The sequence below is a fragment of the Protopterus annectens genome, chromosome 1.part2 (genome assembly GCF_019279795.1).
Source record: "Protopterus annectens isolate FY-2018-M chromosome 1.part2, PAN1.0, whole genome shotgun sequence".
Taxonomy (NCBI): domain Eukaryota; kingdom Metazoa; phylum Chordata; order Ceratodontiformes; family Protopteridae; genus Protopterus; species Protopterus annectens.
In genome coordinates this window covers 922,897,865-922,910,036 of record NC_056727.1, presented here as the reverse complement: position 1 = coordinate 922,910,036, position 12,172 = coordinate 922,897,865, and positions in this window count along the sequence as shown.

The following is a 12,172-nucleotide window of genomic DNA, read 5'->3' as shown; positions in this document are numbered from 1 at the left end:
TGACATGTCGATATGTTATACGTAGTAGCATAAGCAACTTTACTGCTGCTAGACTACGCTTTGATTTGTGCTGATATGTATATTTCTGTACTATGCATGGGTGTAGGTATGTTCTGCCCTGCTACGTTTGACATTTCTACAGAGCAGGTCCCACTTTGGCCATTCAGAATGGTGGTGGCCCTATAGATCCTATATGTAGAGCTATCACATGTGTCAAGGCAACACATACCCACAGCCAGTAGTAAACTGTCTACTTGAACAGTTTGCATACGTTAAGGTTATTCTTGTAGCATTATAATTGCTAATACTGTTTCCTATTACATGTAGCTGTTTCTGATACAACAAATTAATTTCTGACACCACTACACACAATATATGGCCTCCTTTCCCGAACTCACAGGCCATGTGCCATAACATTCATTTTGCAGGACACAACTGCCCAAGACGAGTGTGACCCTCAAAGACGTACGGGTGGTAAACCTCATCTATTATGCTATCATCTACCTAAGGTGGTCAGCAAATTATGCACTTTCCATCACTAGCAGACCTCACATACCAATGGGGGAGAATGAACACTGTATCAGGAACACTGCATAACACCCTGTGGGACACATTTAGACAACTGGTTCTATTAACCAGACACATTGACACTCACAGAGCATATGTATTCCTTCACGTTTGTCGAGGTACATGCTGTTTATGACTCATACATACTGTCATCTGTCATTACCTGTATTCCGCCACCTGTACACCTAATCTCACTAGTTCTGGAAGTGTTTAGTTGGACTTTGTTACATTCTGATTCATAACTATGGACGTCCATGCTAATCGGGTACACGGCACTGATTTGGTCCCTATGTATTCCCCCGATGGTTTACAGACTATCCGGTAGATGTGCTCTTCAGGTTTGGGAGATAAAGGCATCTGCTATGCCCACATAGGAATATTAATGACTTCCACTGGGCAGGCCTACTACATCTCTGCAAACCAGCACCTGCACACTTAAGCCCATTATTGCGTACCCATGGTTCACCTACCTGGCACCCCTCTACAGCACTCATGACAAATACTTACTGTGAGCGCAGCTGGGGTATGAGCACACCCCTACACATTGCCCACTCTCCCCATCTCAGGACACGTTATATGTTTTGTCAACCCATGTATTATCACACTTGCACAACCTACTGTTCCATGTACACCTACACCCTGCTCACATCGATGACAACGGGTTCACATGTACACTGAATTTTTGGGGTCCCGCAAGGGACACTGTTATCCATGTTTAAAGTGTAGACCTTGCAGATCTCTCCCACTGGCACTTTCCTGTTGGTGTTTTGGACAGCAGCAGTGTATTTATCTTTATTGCCTGTCTGTATGTCTGACCGGCCTAGCTAGGTGGTGTGGGGTGTACAACGTTTATTTATTGGACCTCCCAGTCACATATGCCCGGGCTGTAAATATGTTACCCCTAATTGCTGTAAAGTAACCTAGTTATGTACATGTGTATATCTACAATGACATATATATTTGTTTTGTGTGTATGTGTATATATCAGTACCTGTTGTATGTGCATATGTATATCTATCTATATATATATGTATCTTTGTATATATATATATATATATATATATATATATATATATATATATATATATATATATATATATATCTGTATATATATATATCTGTATATATAATATATATATATATATATATATATATATATATATATAGATATAGATATAGATATATATATATATATATATATATATATATATATATATATATATATATATGTGTATATAAATGAATATATATATATATATATATATATACGTTTTTATCTATATATACATCTGTGTGTCCGTTAACCTATACATTTCCTGGACATAGACACTTACACATGCGTATTGGTTTTTATCTCTGCTTCAACAGCATACTATTGCCTTAGTCATTATGACACCAACACTTCACTCCGGTGAACTTGTGATCAGTATACTGCACGTTATACAGCGGACAGATGTTGCACGTTTTTCATATCTGGGGTGCCGCTGATAAGTGTGATGTGATACAGTGTCATTCGACCTATTACTCATATGCGCAGCTTATTATTCCTGCTACTGTGTTTGTTTCTGTGCACATTCATATTATTAATGTTAATAGAATGAGTGTTTGTGTTACTGAGATTGTACGTCAACATATTGATGTCTGCATATAGTTGTGTCTTTCTGCTTTTCCCAGTTTGGGGTTGTCACAGCAGAACTCCGTCCCGCTCATGGTTGGCAGATAGGTTTTACATGCCGGGCTGCCAGCCCTGACGCACAACATCCAACAACGATATGCCCATTCACGCATGTCTCCACGTAGACGATGCTCTATCTGGGAATTGCACCTATGTACTAGCTGACCTCCACAGGCCGCTCCATTGCAACTGGTGCAACATACCCCAGCACTCCTGTGTCCATAATCACATATCCATAGTTTCTCCAGCACACCCGTGTTGAGTTTCCACGCATAACAGCCATTATCCACCTGATATTGCAGACATGACACACCTTTACACATTGCCCTCCCCAGAGCATTGGGGCCCTACACACATTTTGTACCGCCTCGTGTATTCACAGGGTCCCCATCCATTCATATTTGCACATACGTGCCTTTCCTGGTGTTATGGATTACGAACGATTTGCGGGTTACAAGTGTAGGTGGTCGCAACATGTTCTACATTCCATCTGTGTATAATGTTGACGTAGCACTTCAACGATGTTATGGCCACTGGTATAACCCTGCCTCTGGTGTGAATAGCATTGCTCTACTCACTCTTGTGTAGCTTTATCTGACATACGCTGCAAGCACTTTATAATACCTTAGTTGCTCTAGATTTCCTTCACAACCCTTATGTTTGCTTTCGTCTTTCGGCGTTCATTTTATATATATATATATATATATATATATATATATATATATATATATGTGTATATATAGATATATAATTGCATATTTCTGTTATGTCTGTGGATATTTATCTATACACACATCTATATATATATATATATATATATATATATATATATATATATATATATATATAAAAGTTACAGCTGTACAAGACAACATACATTTGCTATGCTTCATAGCTGCGTACATCCGTGCAGGCACACTTGCATCTACTTATTCTGAGTTACATATGTTTACTGCCACTTCTTTGTGATTACATGTGCCTTATTCCTTATGAAAGTACCACTTTGATTGATGGAATCCGGTTAATGGCCCCATGCGAGACACACGGTCACATTTACATGTATAAATGTTGGCTTTACAGCACAGAGGCATTCATTACACAATAAATTAATATGTGCTATAGTCGTACTTGAACCGGGAATGCCTTTACGTTAGGTGGATGCTCTAACCACTACACTATTGTTGTTCTGCCCCATTTATATGTATACCCATGGTTCATAGCTACTCTGACATATGCCTCACCGCTTCACTTACACAGCAGGCATCCATTCTCATGCTGGAAAAACCGCAGTACTACACTTCTGACATTCCCTGTTTCCTACTGCTCTGGACCTGTGCTGCATATCTACTCACTCCAAGGATATTCAGAACTCCTACGTTTATAGTCCTCGCACATACATGTGTTTGATTGTCGGGGTGTTCATGTGCTGGTCTGGGTTTAGGCTTGTCCGACTGGTGACTAGAACTGCCCTGTAGCTGTTCAAATATCAGACATAGCACATGGGCAGAGTTAGTCCAGATTTTAACATTCTAGCAGTGTTTACAGATGCAGGTGGTTGGGCACCTCTGACCACATTATTAGGTTGGCGCGACATAATATCGGGCGGGGAGTGCTTCCACTACATAATACAGGGTGAGGGGGGGGGGTTCCACGTGTTTCCCTTCACATTTGACTATTTCATTCATTTATAGATACAATGAATATTATTCTGGACATCAGTTATAAATTCACTACAGGTATGCAGTAGTCCTGTCAACAAATATGACAGTTGGTTGGTGTACATATGTGTACGGACCTCTGTGATACTCGGGGACTAGTTTCTACAGTGACAGAGACAAGGCTATGACAAATCAGGGACAATCATGGACACTTCTACCATATTAGTACTATTAACTTGGAACGTGTTGACAGATTCGTATTACTACTAATTTTCTGCAGTTAAATGCGTCTATTACTCTTAATTGTTGTAATTAGTCATTCTCATTCAACACCTTTCCTCCAAAGGTCACTGGCTTTGTGAGTGATTAAGAGGCTGGCCAGTTATTGTGTGAGTGCTCTGACCATTGATAGGGTTGACACATTGTCATATGTACAGGTTGGGATATATTCTGGGGACACCAGATTGTTTAGGCCAACACATACCCACGGTCAGTGCAGGTTTAGAACATTCATTATTTTCCTAGCTGAGAGCCTATACCTTTAGCACTTTAGTTGTTAGTCTGTTTCTTGTATGAATTACGTATTTTCTATCCTGACATGACCGCTTTAGGCAACTGTTACATGCAGTATGGTATGTAGTTATTTCCTACAATCACAGGACATTTGGCATTGTATCATTGTTGGTCAGGACACACCTACCCACACAGTGACTGTCCCTCACACAGTGGATCAGGGGGTATCCTGTTTACTTCAGTGCCTTCATCACCCTATTTCCAAGTGCCACTATGCGAATGTGTACAATATATTCTCTCGATTATTCATGTTGGGACACGTGCGTCACTGGCAGGTGTTTGATCCTGGGTAGTAGGTTCTGCATGACCATCTAGGGCTGGACAGTCTCGTGCACCACTACTGCACATTCCAACTTGTGTCCAGATGTCTACAGGACTGGACATCGTGTCTTGATACCCATTCTGATGTTTACACAAGTTACTTATCCCATGAGGGATATCCAAAAATTTAACAAGACCAATACCGACCATTCTTTTGGCTTTACGAAAATGTGCTGGGGGTTTTACATGCAACGGATACATAGTTTGCAATCCTGAAACTGCCTAGGATGACACTGCCTACTACATATGAGTAGTGGTCACTATGTATAGATGTGGCTGCGCCAAGCTAGTAGGCCAAGTATGGCTGGATTTGGTGGACGTTCAGGTATGGGGGCGGGTTGTGTGCTGTGGAGGGGATGATGGGTATTCCATTATGCATCCAGGTGTGTTGCATTTGAATTGGCTGGTTCCATCAGGACCAATCTGTGGGTATGTGCCGGTGACATTTCTGTACATTTGTATCGCACATTTTAATATTCATATGTTTGTGGGATTGTGTTCTACAGCATGGCCTGTCAGGTTGTATTGTAGATGTGTATACATGTTCTTTGTGTTTCTTTCTGATTCACCTGCTCCTCCCTCATACACCTCCAGTTCACCTATTCTGCATACGACACAGTCTCGCCTTTGAGGATTATACCATTACCCATTCCCCACACACACATATTCCTGACACTCCATCCATCACTACTTTGGGTGATGGCCCATGACACGGTCAAGGTAACACATTGCATACACTACATATGTCAGGTACCTGTATGGTTGTGTGGACTACCCTGGCATGTTTCACCTTCCACATGCTGTACATCACGCACATAGGTACACGCCCATACTTAAATTTCATGACATGGTTGGTACAACCGGGTAATACCCGTTCAACTGTGACACATCCTGACAAGTACGGCTTGGACCGCATATGTGCAGATTTTGGCCGACTGCTCTGATCATTGGTAGGATGCCACCTTTTCCTATGTCCAGGATGGGATATATTTCTGACACATATCCTATTGTACTGGACAACACATACCCACAGTCAACGCTACGGATAATACTGTTCCTTTAAGCCTACATGTTGCCTTATTGTTGTAGCAGTTTATATGCTCCTTCTGTTTCGTTTTCATGCTTATTCTATTTCCTGTCACATATGGTATGTTAAATATGGGCATACCTATTGTATATGACTATTACATGCATTGTGGGATATAATTCTGTCATACGGTCGCTAGATATTTACATTTATCGTGGTTTTGTTATGGACACATCTGCCCAGCTGTGTACTCTCCCTCACAATGTGGGACAGCTGGTGACCCTGACCATTGGGCTGGACGTAGCTATTGGCGGCGCGCTAACATGATGCATTTCACTTCCACTTGGTATAACTATCTACACTGTGTTGGACTACGGGCACATGGTTTTCAATGTCATTTGTTCGAGGGATGGGGACCCATTATTCCCTACCGTGCATTTGTGTTTGCTTCTTCATTTTGTGTTCACAGGAACTGTCTTGCATGCTTTGCATATGTTTCAGTATCCACGAACACTGACAGATGTGATTACTATTGCATGCAAATTGTTATATGCAAGCATTTTAGGTTGCACGTCGACAGCTGACATTTCCACGCCTCCGTGCGGCACTTCGACACCCTATGCACTCACGCTCATTTCCTATGCACGTGGCTGTGGCGGCAGCGCGCCTTCATTAATATGCATGTGGCGCTACTGCGCCATCTTCACGCCACATGGTCGGCGCAAGCCTAACGCTGGCCTTGCGCCGAGCTTCATGAATCCCGGGGCATGTCTTCCCAGACCATTCTCATGGGTGCAACATTCACTGCACAGCTTTACTTCTTTTTTTGTCTCCTACACCATGCCAGGAAACCTGTGATATGGCAAAGCATTTAATTCTGGACATTTCAGGATGAGACTGTAAAATGACCTTGGAGAGAAAATATGATTCCAGACCATGAAATCGAATTACAAAAACAAACTAAATAAAACAAGAAAAATGGGAAAAGCATGCCAAGTACACTACAGTATATTTTATTTAGTGCTTTCGTCTGCCAATTTTCCAGGACTTCATCAGAATGAATGAATGAAACTCACTTTACTTTAAATGTATATAGTAATAATTAAAATCCCTCCCTTATAGGTTCATAGGTGTGTACTAGGCTAATGGCTCTGGAGCCTTTACAAGCCTAGCTCATAGGATTACCCTGGCATCATGCCACCCAAACTTAGTTCCCAGTGCCTCTGTCGAGTAGAGCCACAGGAGTAATCCCCGGGGTGAATTTTCTATTTACCATCCACTCATCAAGATTTCTGTTGAAGACGGCCAGTGAGGTGCTCTGTTTGACATGTATGGGAAGTCTATTCCATAGCATGGGCAGTCTCAGGGTCATGAACCTGTCCCTCCAGCATGTTCTGTTAATTGTGGTAATGAGGTTGAGGTCTCTGGAGAGTGTAGTGCGAAGGGATTGGGATTTATTTATATGTAGCATTTCTAACAGAGCTGGGATAGACATGGCTTTGTAAGTCAAGCAGAGATCGCCTTTAAGTAGGTGATATGAGGCAGAGAATAGTTGGAGTTTTTTTTAATCTGTCCATATAGGACAAGTGTTTAAGATCTAGGATCCTCTTTGTGAGGTACTTTTGTGGCCTCTCTAGTTGTTGCAGGTGTCTATTGAGGTACATGCCAAATGGGGCATTGTACTCTATGATTGGCCTAATGAGGGAAGAGTAGAGGAAGACAATGACCTTTTTCTTCCTGGTTGCAAAACCCTTAGTAATGAGATGTGCCACATAAAAGGACTTTCTGACCACAATGGCAATGTGGTGGTCAAAAAAGAGGTTGCTGTCAACCTGTGTTCTAACACTTTCTGTGTTCAGTGGACTACATCGATGTGGTAATTCATGGGAACCGGGTTTTGACCAAAGGGGATGACCACACATTTTATGGTATTGAGCTTAAGGCCATGGTTCTGACACCAGTCGTTGGTCTCAGTGAGGCCTTTCTGTAGGATGTCAACATCACTTGGGGAGTTAATAATAGCTCCCAACTTGCAATCGTCTGCAAACTTTGTCAGCCAGAGTCCCTTCATGTTGGCCTGGACTTCAGAGAAGTAGATACCAAACAGGGGAGGACCCAAGACTGAACCCTGTGAGACTCCACTCATGACTGGTCGGCAGTTTGACTTGGAGTCAGCTACTTTCACACTGTGGGTTTTATCTGTGAGCCAATTTGCAACCCACCTAGTGATATAGGGGTTGATGCCTAGCTTAGTGAATTTTTCTATGATTCCTGAGTGGGGAATGCTATCAAAGGCCTTGACCAGATCAAGGTAGGCTGTATGAACCACCTTGCCTTCATCCACAGTTCTGGTGACTGACTCAAAGAAGTCGACCAAGTTGAGCAGGCATGATGTACCCTTTACAAAACCAAACTGTGTGGGATCCAGAGTATGGAGACTCCCTATATCCTTGTTTACTAGGTCCATGATGTTGCGTTCTATAGCTTTGCATATCAGACTAGTCAGGCTAATGGGGCGATAGTTCCCAGGGTCTGTAGTCACACCTCCTTTGTGGAGAGGGATGACTGTAGCAGTGCACCATTCAGTAGGGACAAAGCCTGAGGTGAGGCTATGACTGAACAGGGCACACAGCTGAGGTACCAGTTTAATCTGTAGTTCATGTAGAACACAGCCAGGGATATTGTCAGGTCCCATAAAAGATATAGTCTTGGTCTTGGACAGTGCTGTTTTAACCTGTGCAGCAGTAATACTGGGTGCCTGGCAGTCTACTGGTATTCTGATTGGTCCTTTGGGGGAAGGAGTAAAGTTGGCACTGAAGCTGTTGGCCAGTATATTGTCAATATCTGTTGGCTCACTACAGGAGTTAATATTGTGCAGTATCTCAGAAAAAATCTGAGTATTGCCATGGAGATTCTTCACATAACTATAGAATGCCTTGTGGTTGTCTTTACTACCTGCTGCAATTCTGTTTTCATAGCTAGCTTTAGAGGATTTGATGAGGGATCTCAACTTTTTGTTGAGGCTGATAAGGGAGTTTTTCCAGTACTGGGACTTCACGTTATTCTGCATTAGTTTCCTCTTTCTGTTGTAGAGTTTGTTAATGGCAGGGGACCACCAGATTGGCTTCCTTTTTTGGAGGAGAGCATTGTGGTTCTATTGGGTATGGCGAGATCTATGCATTTGTATACGTGTTCATACAGTGCACTGGTGTATGATTCAGTGGTCATGCAGCTATTCTCTATTGCATGGGTGCCGTGAAGTTAGCTACCTCTGTTTTTAGGAGCCCAAAGTTAGCTTTGGAGAAGTTTTTCATAGTGGTTACCTTTGCGGGAGGGATGTGGATTTTCAAAGTGATTAGTTTGTGGTCAGATCTAACTAGGGAGGAGTTGACTATTGGTGTAGAGTAACAGTCACCCATGTTAGTAATTACCAGGTCAAGGATGTTGCTGCCGCTAGTGGGGGTAAGAATGAGCTGGTCCAGGGCATTGGAATTAATGAATTCCAGAAAACGTTAGGCAAGTGTACTGGTACATCAGTACTTTTCCCAGTTAATGGAGGGATAGTTGAAGTCGCCCGGTATGAGAGTGTTAGTTTGTACCCTAACATTCTCCAGGGTGCTTAAGAACGTGGAGTGTGAGTCTTGGGGCATAGTCATACCTCTCATCCTGGAAATATCAAAAATCTGGACAAAGGCCCATAAAAAATAAGGACAAATCTGGACATTGATTAACATAAAATTTGCATACATCATTTTGCAGCCCCACCCATTCCACTGGAATTGTGGGATACCAACTTTCAAATGCAAACTGAAGAACAGACAACCAAAATATGGCCCCAGAGTCCCCCTGCAGCTATTACTTGGCTATTTTGCCCCATTTACCATAAACACTGTAATGTGCATGAAAAAAGACTTAGCATTAAAATGTCTCTGCCCTTGAAACTCAGATTCATTGAAACAGTATTGAAATCCACATCCAAAGAAAATGCATCTGGCCAGTGGAAGATAAAGATTACCTTTGGGCTGTTTTCAAATCATAGGCCCCTTGCACATGAAATATACATGTGTTCTTTGACTATACCTTCCTTACTGTAGTAAACTATATTCCTTGTATAATACAGCACATTTGTTAGAATGCATTTTAAATTTATTGTTTTGAAAAATTTTCCAGTAAGCAATGAAAGAAAATGCATGAACCAATAATGACAGAACTGCCCAATTCAGAACATTTCCATCGTAAAAGTCTACTCAAACTTCTACAATCCACCAGTATCTTAAATATGCACAATCTCTGCAGACGTAAAAGTCATCTGGAATTTTCTAAATAATTCCAGATGAAAGAGATCTGTAACTAATGAAGAGGTTGCTGCTAGCAAATAACTTTATATTTCATTGTTTCATCTACAAGTAAAGTGCCTGTTGCCCTTGAAGAATAAATTGCCTGTGTTATTAGAAAAATGATAAGCTAGTAATATTTCAGTAGGGAATGGATGGCAAACTGATGACAGGTTCATAGTTACTAGGTATCTCAGCCAAAGGAAGACATTCTTAGGAATGCAGCATCCACCCCCTTTAAAAGTACAACACAGTATAGCATCAGCAATCCATCTACTGTGGGAGTAGAATCCACAGCCTTCTGCAGCAAAAGCAAGTATACTATTATTCCCCATTAAGGAAACCACAGTAAAAAATGTCTCCAAAGCCAGCTTCATGCTTCTTAAGACAGAAGTGGTGAACTTCATGACACCCATGCAGATAGACTATACAGCTACAACTGCTGAATCCTACACAAATGCACTCTATAAGCACTTCTACGAGTGCCTGGATTGTGCTATCCCAAACAGAACCAAAATGCTATCGTCCAAAAAAAGGAAGCCAATCTGGTGATCCCCTGCCATAAACAAACTGTACAACAGAAGGAAGTAACTGTTGCAAAAGAGAGTAAAATCCCATGAGTGGAGGAACTCCCTGGTCAGCCTCAATAAGAAGCTGAGATCCCTTATAAGGTCCTCCAAAGCTAGCTACAAAAACAAAATCACCACTAAATCCAAAGACAACCACAAAGCATTCTATAGCTATGTCAAGAATCTAGATGGTAATACCCAGATCTGCTCTGAGTTACAGCACAAAGGCACGAAAAGTACAGAACCAACTGATATTGCCAACATCCTGGCAGATAGGTTCAGTGCTAACTTTACCCCCTCTCACCCCCTAAAGGGCCCATATCTATACAGGAAGAATGCAGAGCCCCTGTAATCATAACTACGCAGGTAAAAGCTGCACTCTCTAAATCCAAAAACAGCATCCATGGGACCTGACAACATCCCAGGCTTCATTTTACACGAACTTCAGAACAAACTGGCTCCCCACTTAAGCACCATGTTCAATAATAGCCTTGCATCAGGCTTTGTGCCCACTGAATGGCGCACAGCAACGGTTATCCCACTCCACAAAGGGGGAGCCACCACTGATCCCGGGAACTATCAACCTATTAGCCTCACTAGCCTGGTCTGCAAGGCCATGGAACATATCATCATGGAACTCATAAACAAAGACATTGGTAACCTCCAAACTCTGGATCCCACCCAGTTCGGGTTTGTGAAAGGCAGAGCATGCCTCCTGAACCTGATCGACTTCTTTGAGGCAGTCACCAAAGGCGTGGATGAGGGTAAGGTGGTTCACACATCCGATCTTGACATCGCCAAGGCTTTCGACACCATCCCCCATTCTGGAATTATAGCTAAACTCACTAAACTAGGTATAAATCCCTACATCACAAGATGGGTTGCCAACTGGCTCACTGACAGACCCACACTGTAAAAGTTGCAGACTCTAAATCTGACCTCAAAGCAGTGACAAGTGGAGTACCACAGAGTTCCGTCCTGAGACCTCTCCTGTTTGGTATCTACTTCTCTAAAGTACAGGCTAACACAGAAGGCCTCTGGCTAACGACGTTCGCAGATGACTGCAAACTATGATCCATAGTCAAGTCCCCAAATTATGTGGACATCCTACAGAAGGGCCTCACTGAGACAGATGCCTGGTGTCAGAGCCATGGCCTCAAGCTCAATGCCAAAAAGTGCAGTGTCATCCCCTTTGGTAAAAACTCTGTACCCATGGACTACCACATAGGCAGCAATCTACTTAACACCAAATGCGTGATAAGGGACTTTGGGACCCAGGTGGACAGTAGTCTCTACTTTGATAGTCACATCGCCACAGTAGTCAGGAAGTCCTTCTACGTGGCACACCTCATCATAAAAGGGTTCTCATCCAGGAAAAAAGAGGTCATCGTTCCCCTCTACTCGACACTCATTAGACCCATTATAGAGTACAACGCCCCTTTTGGAAT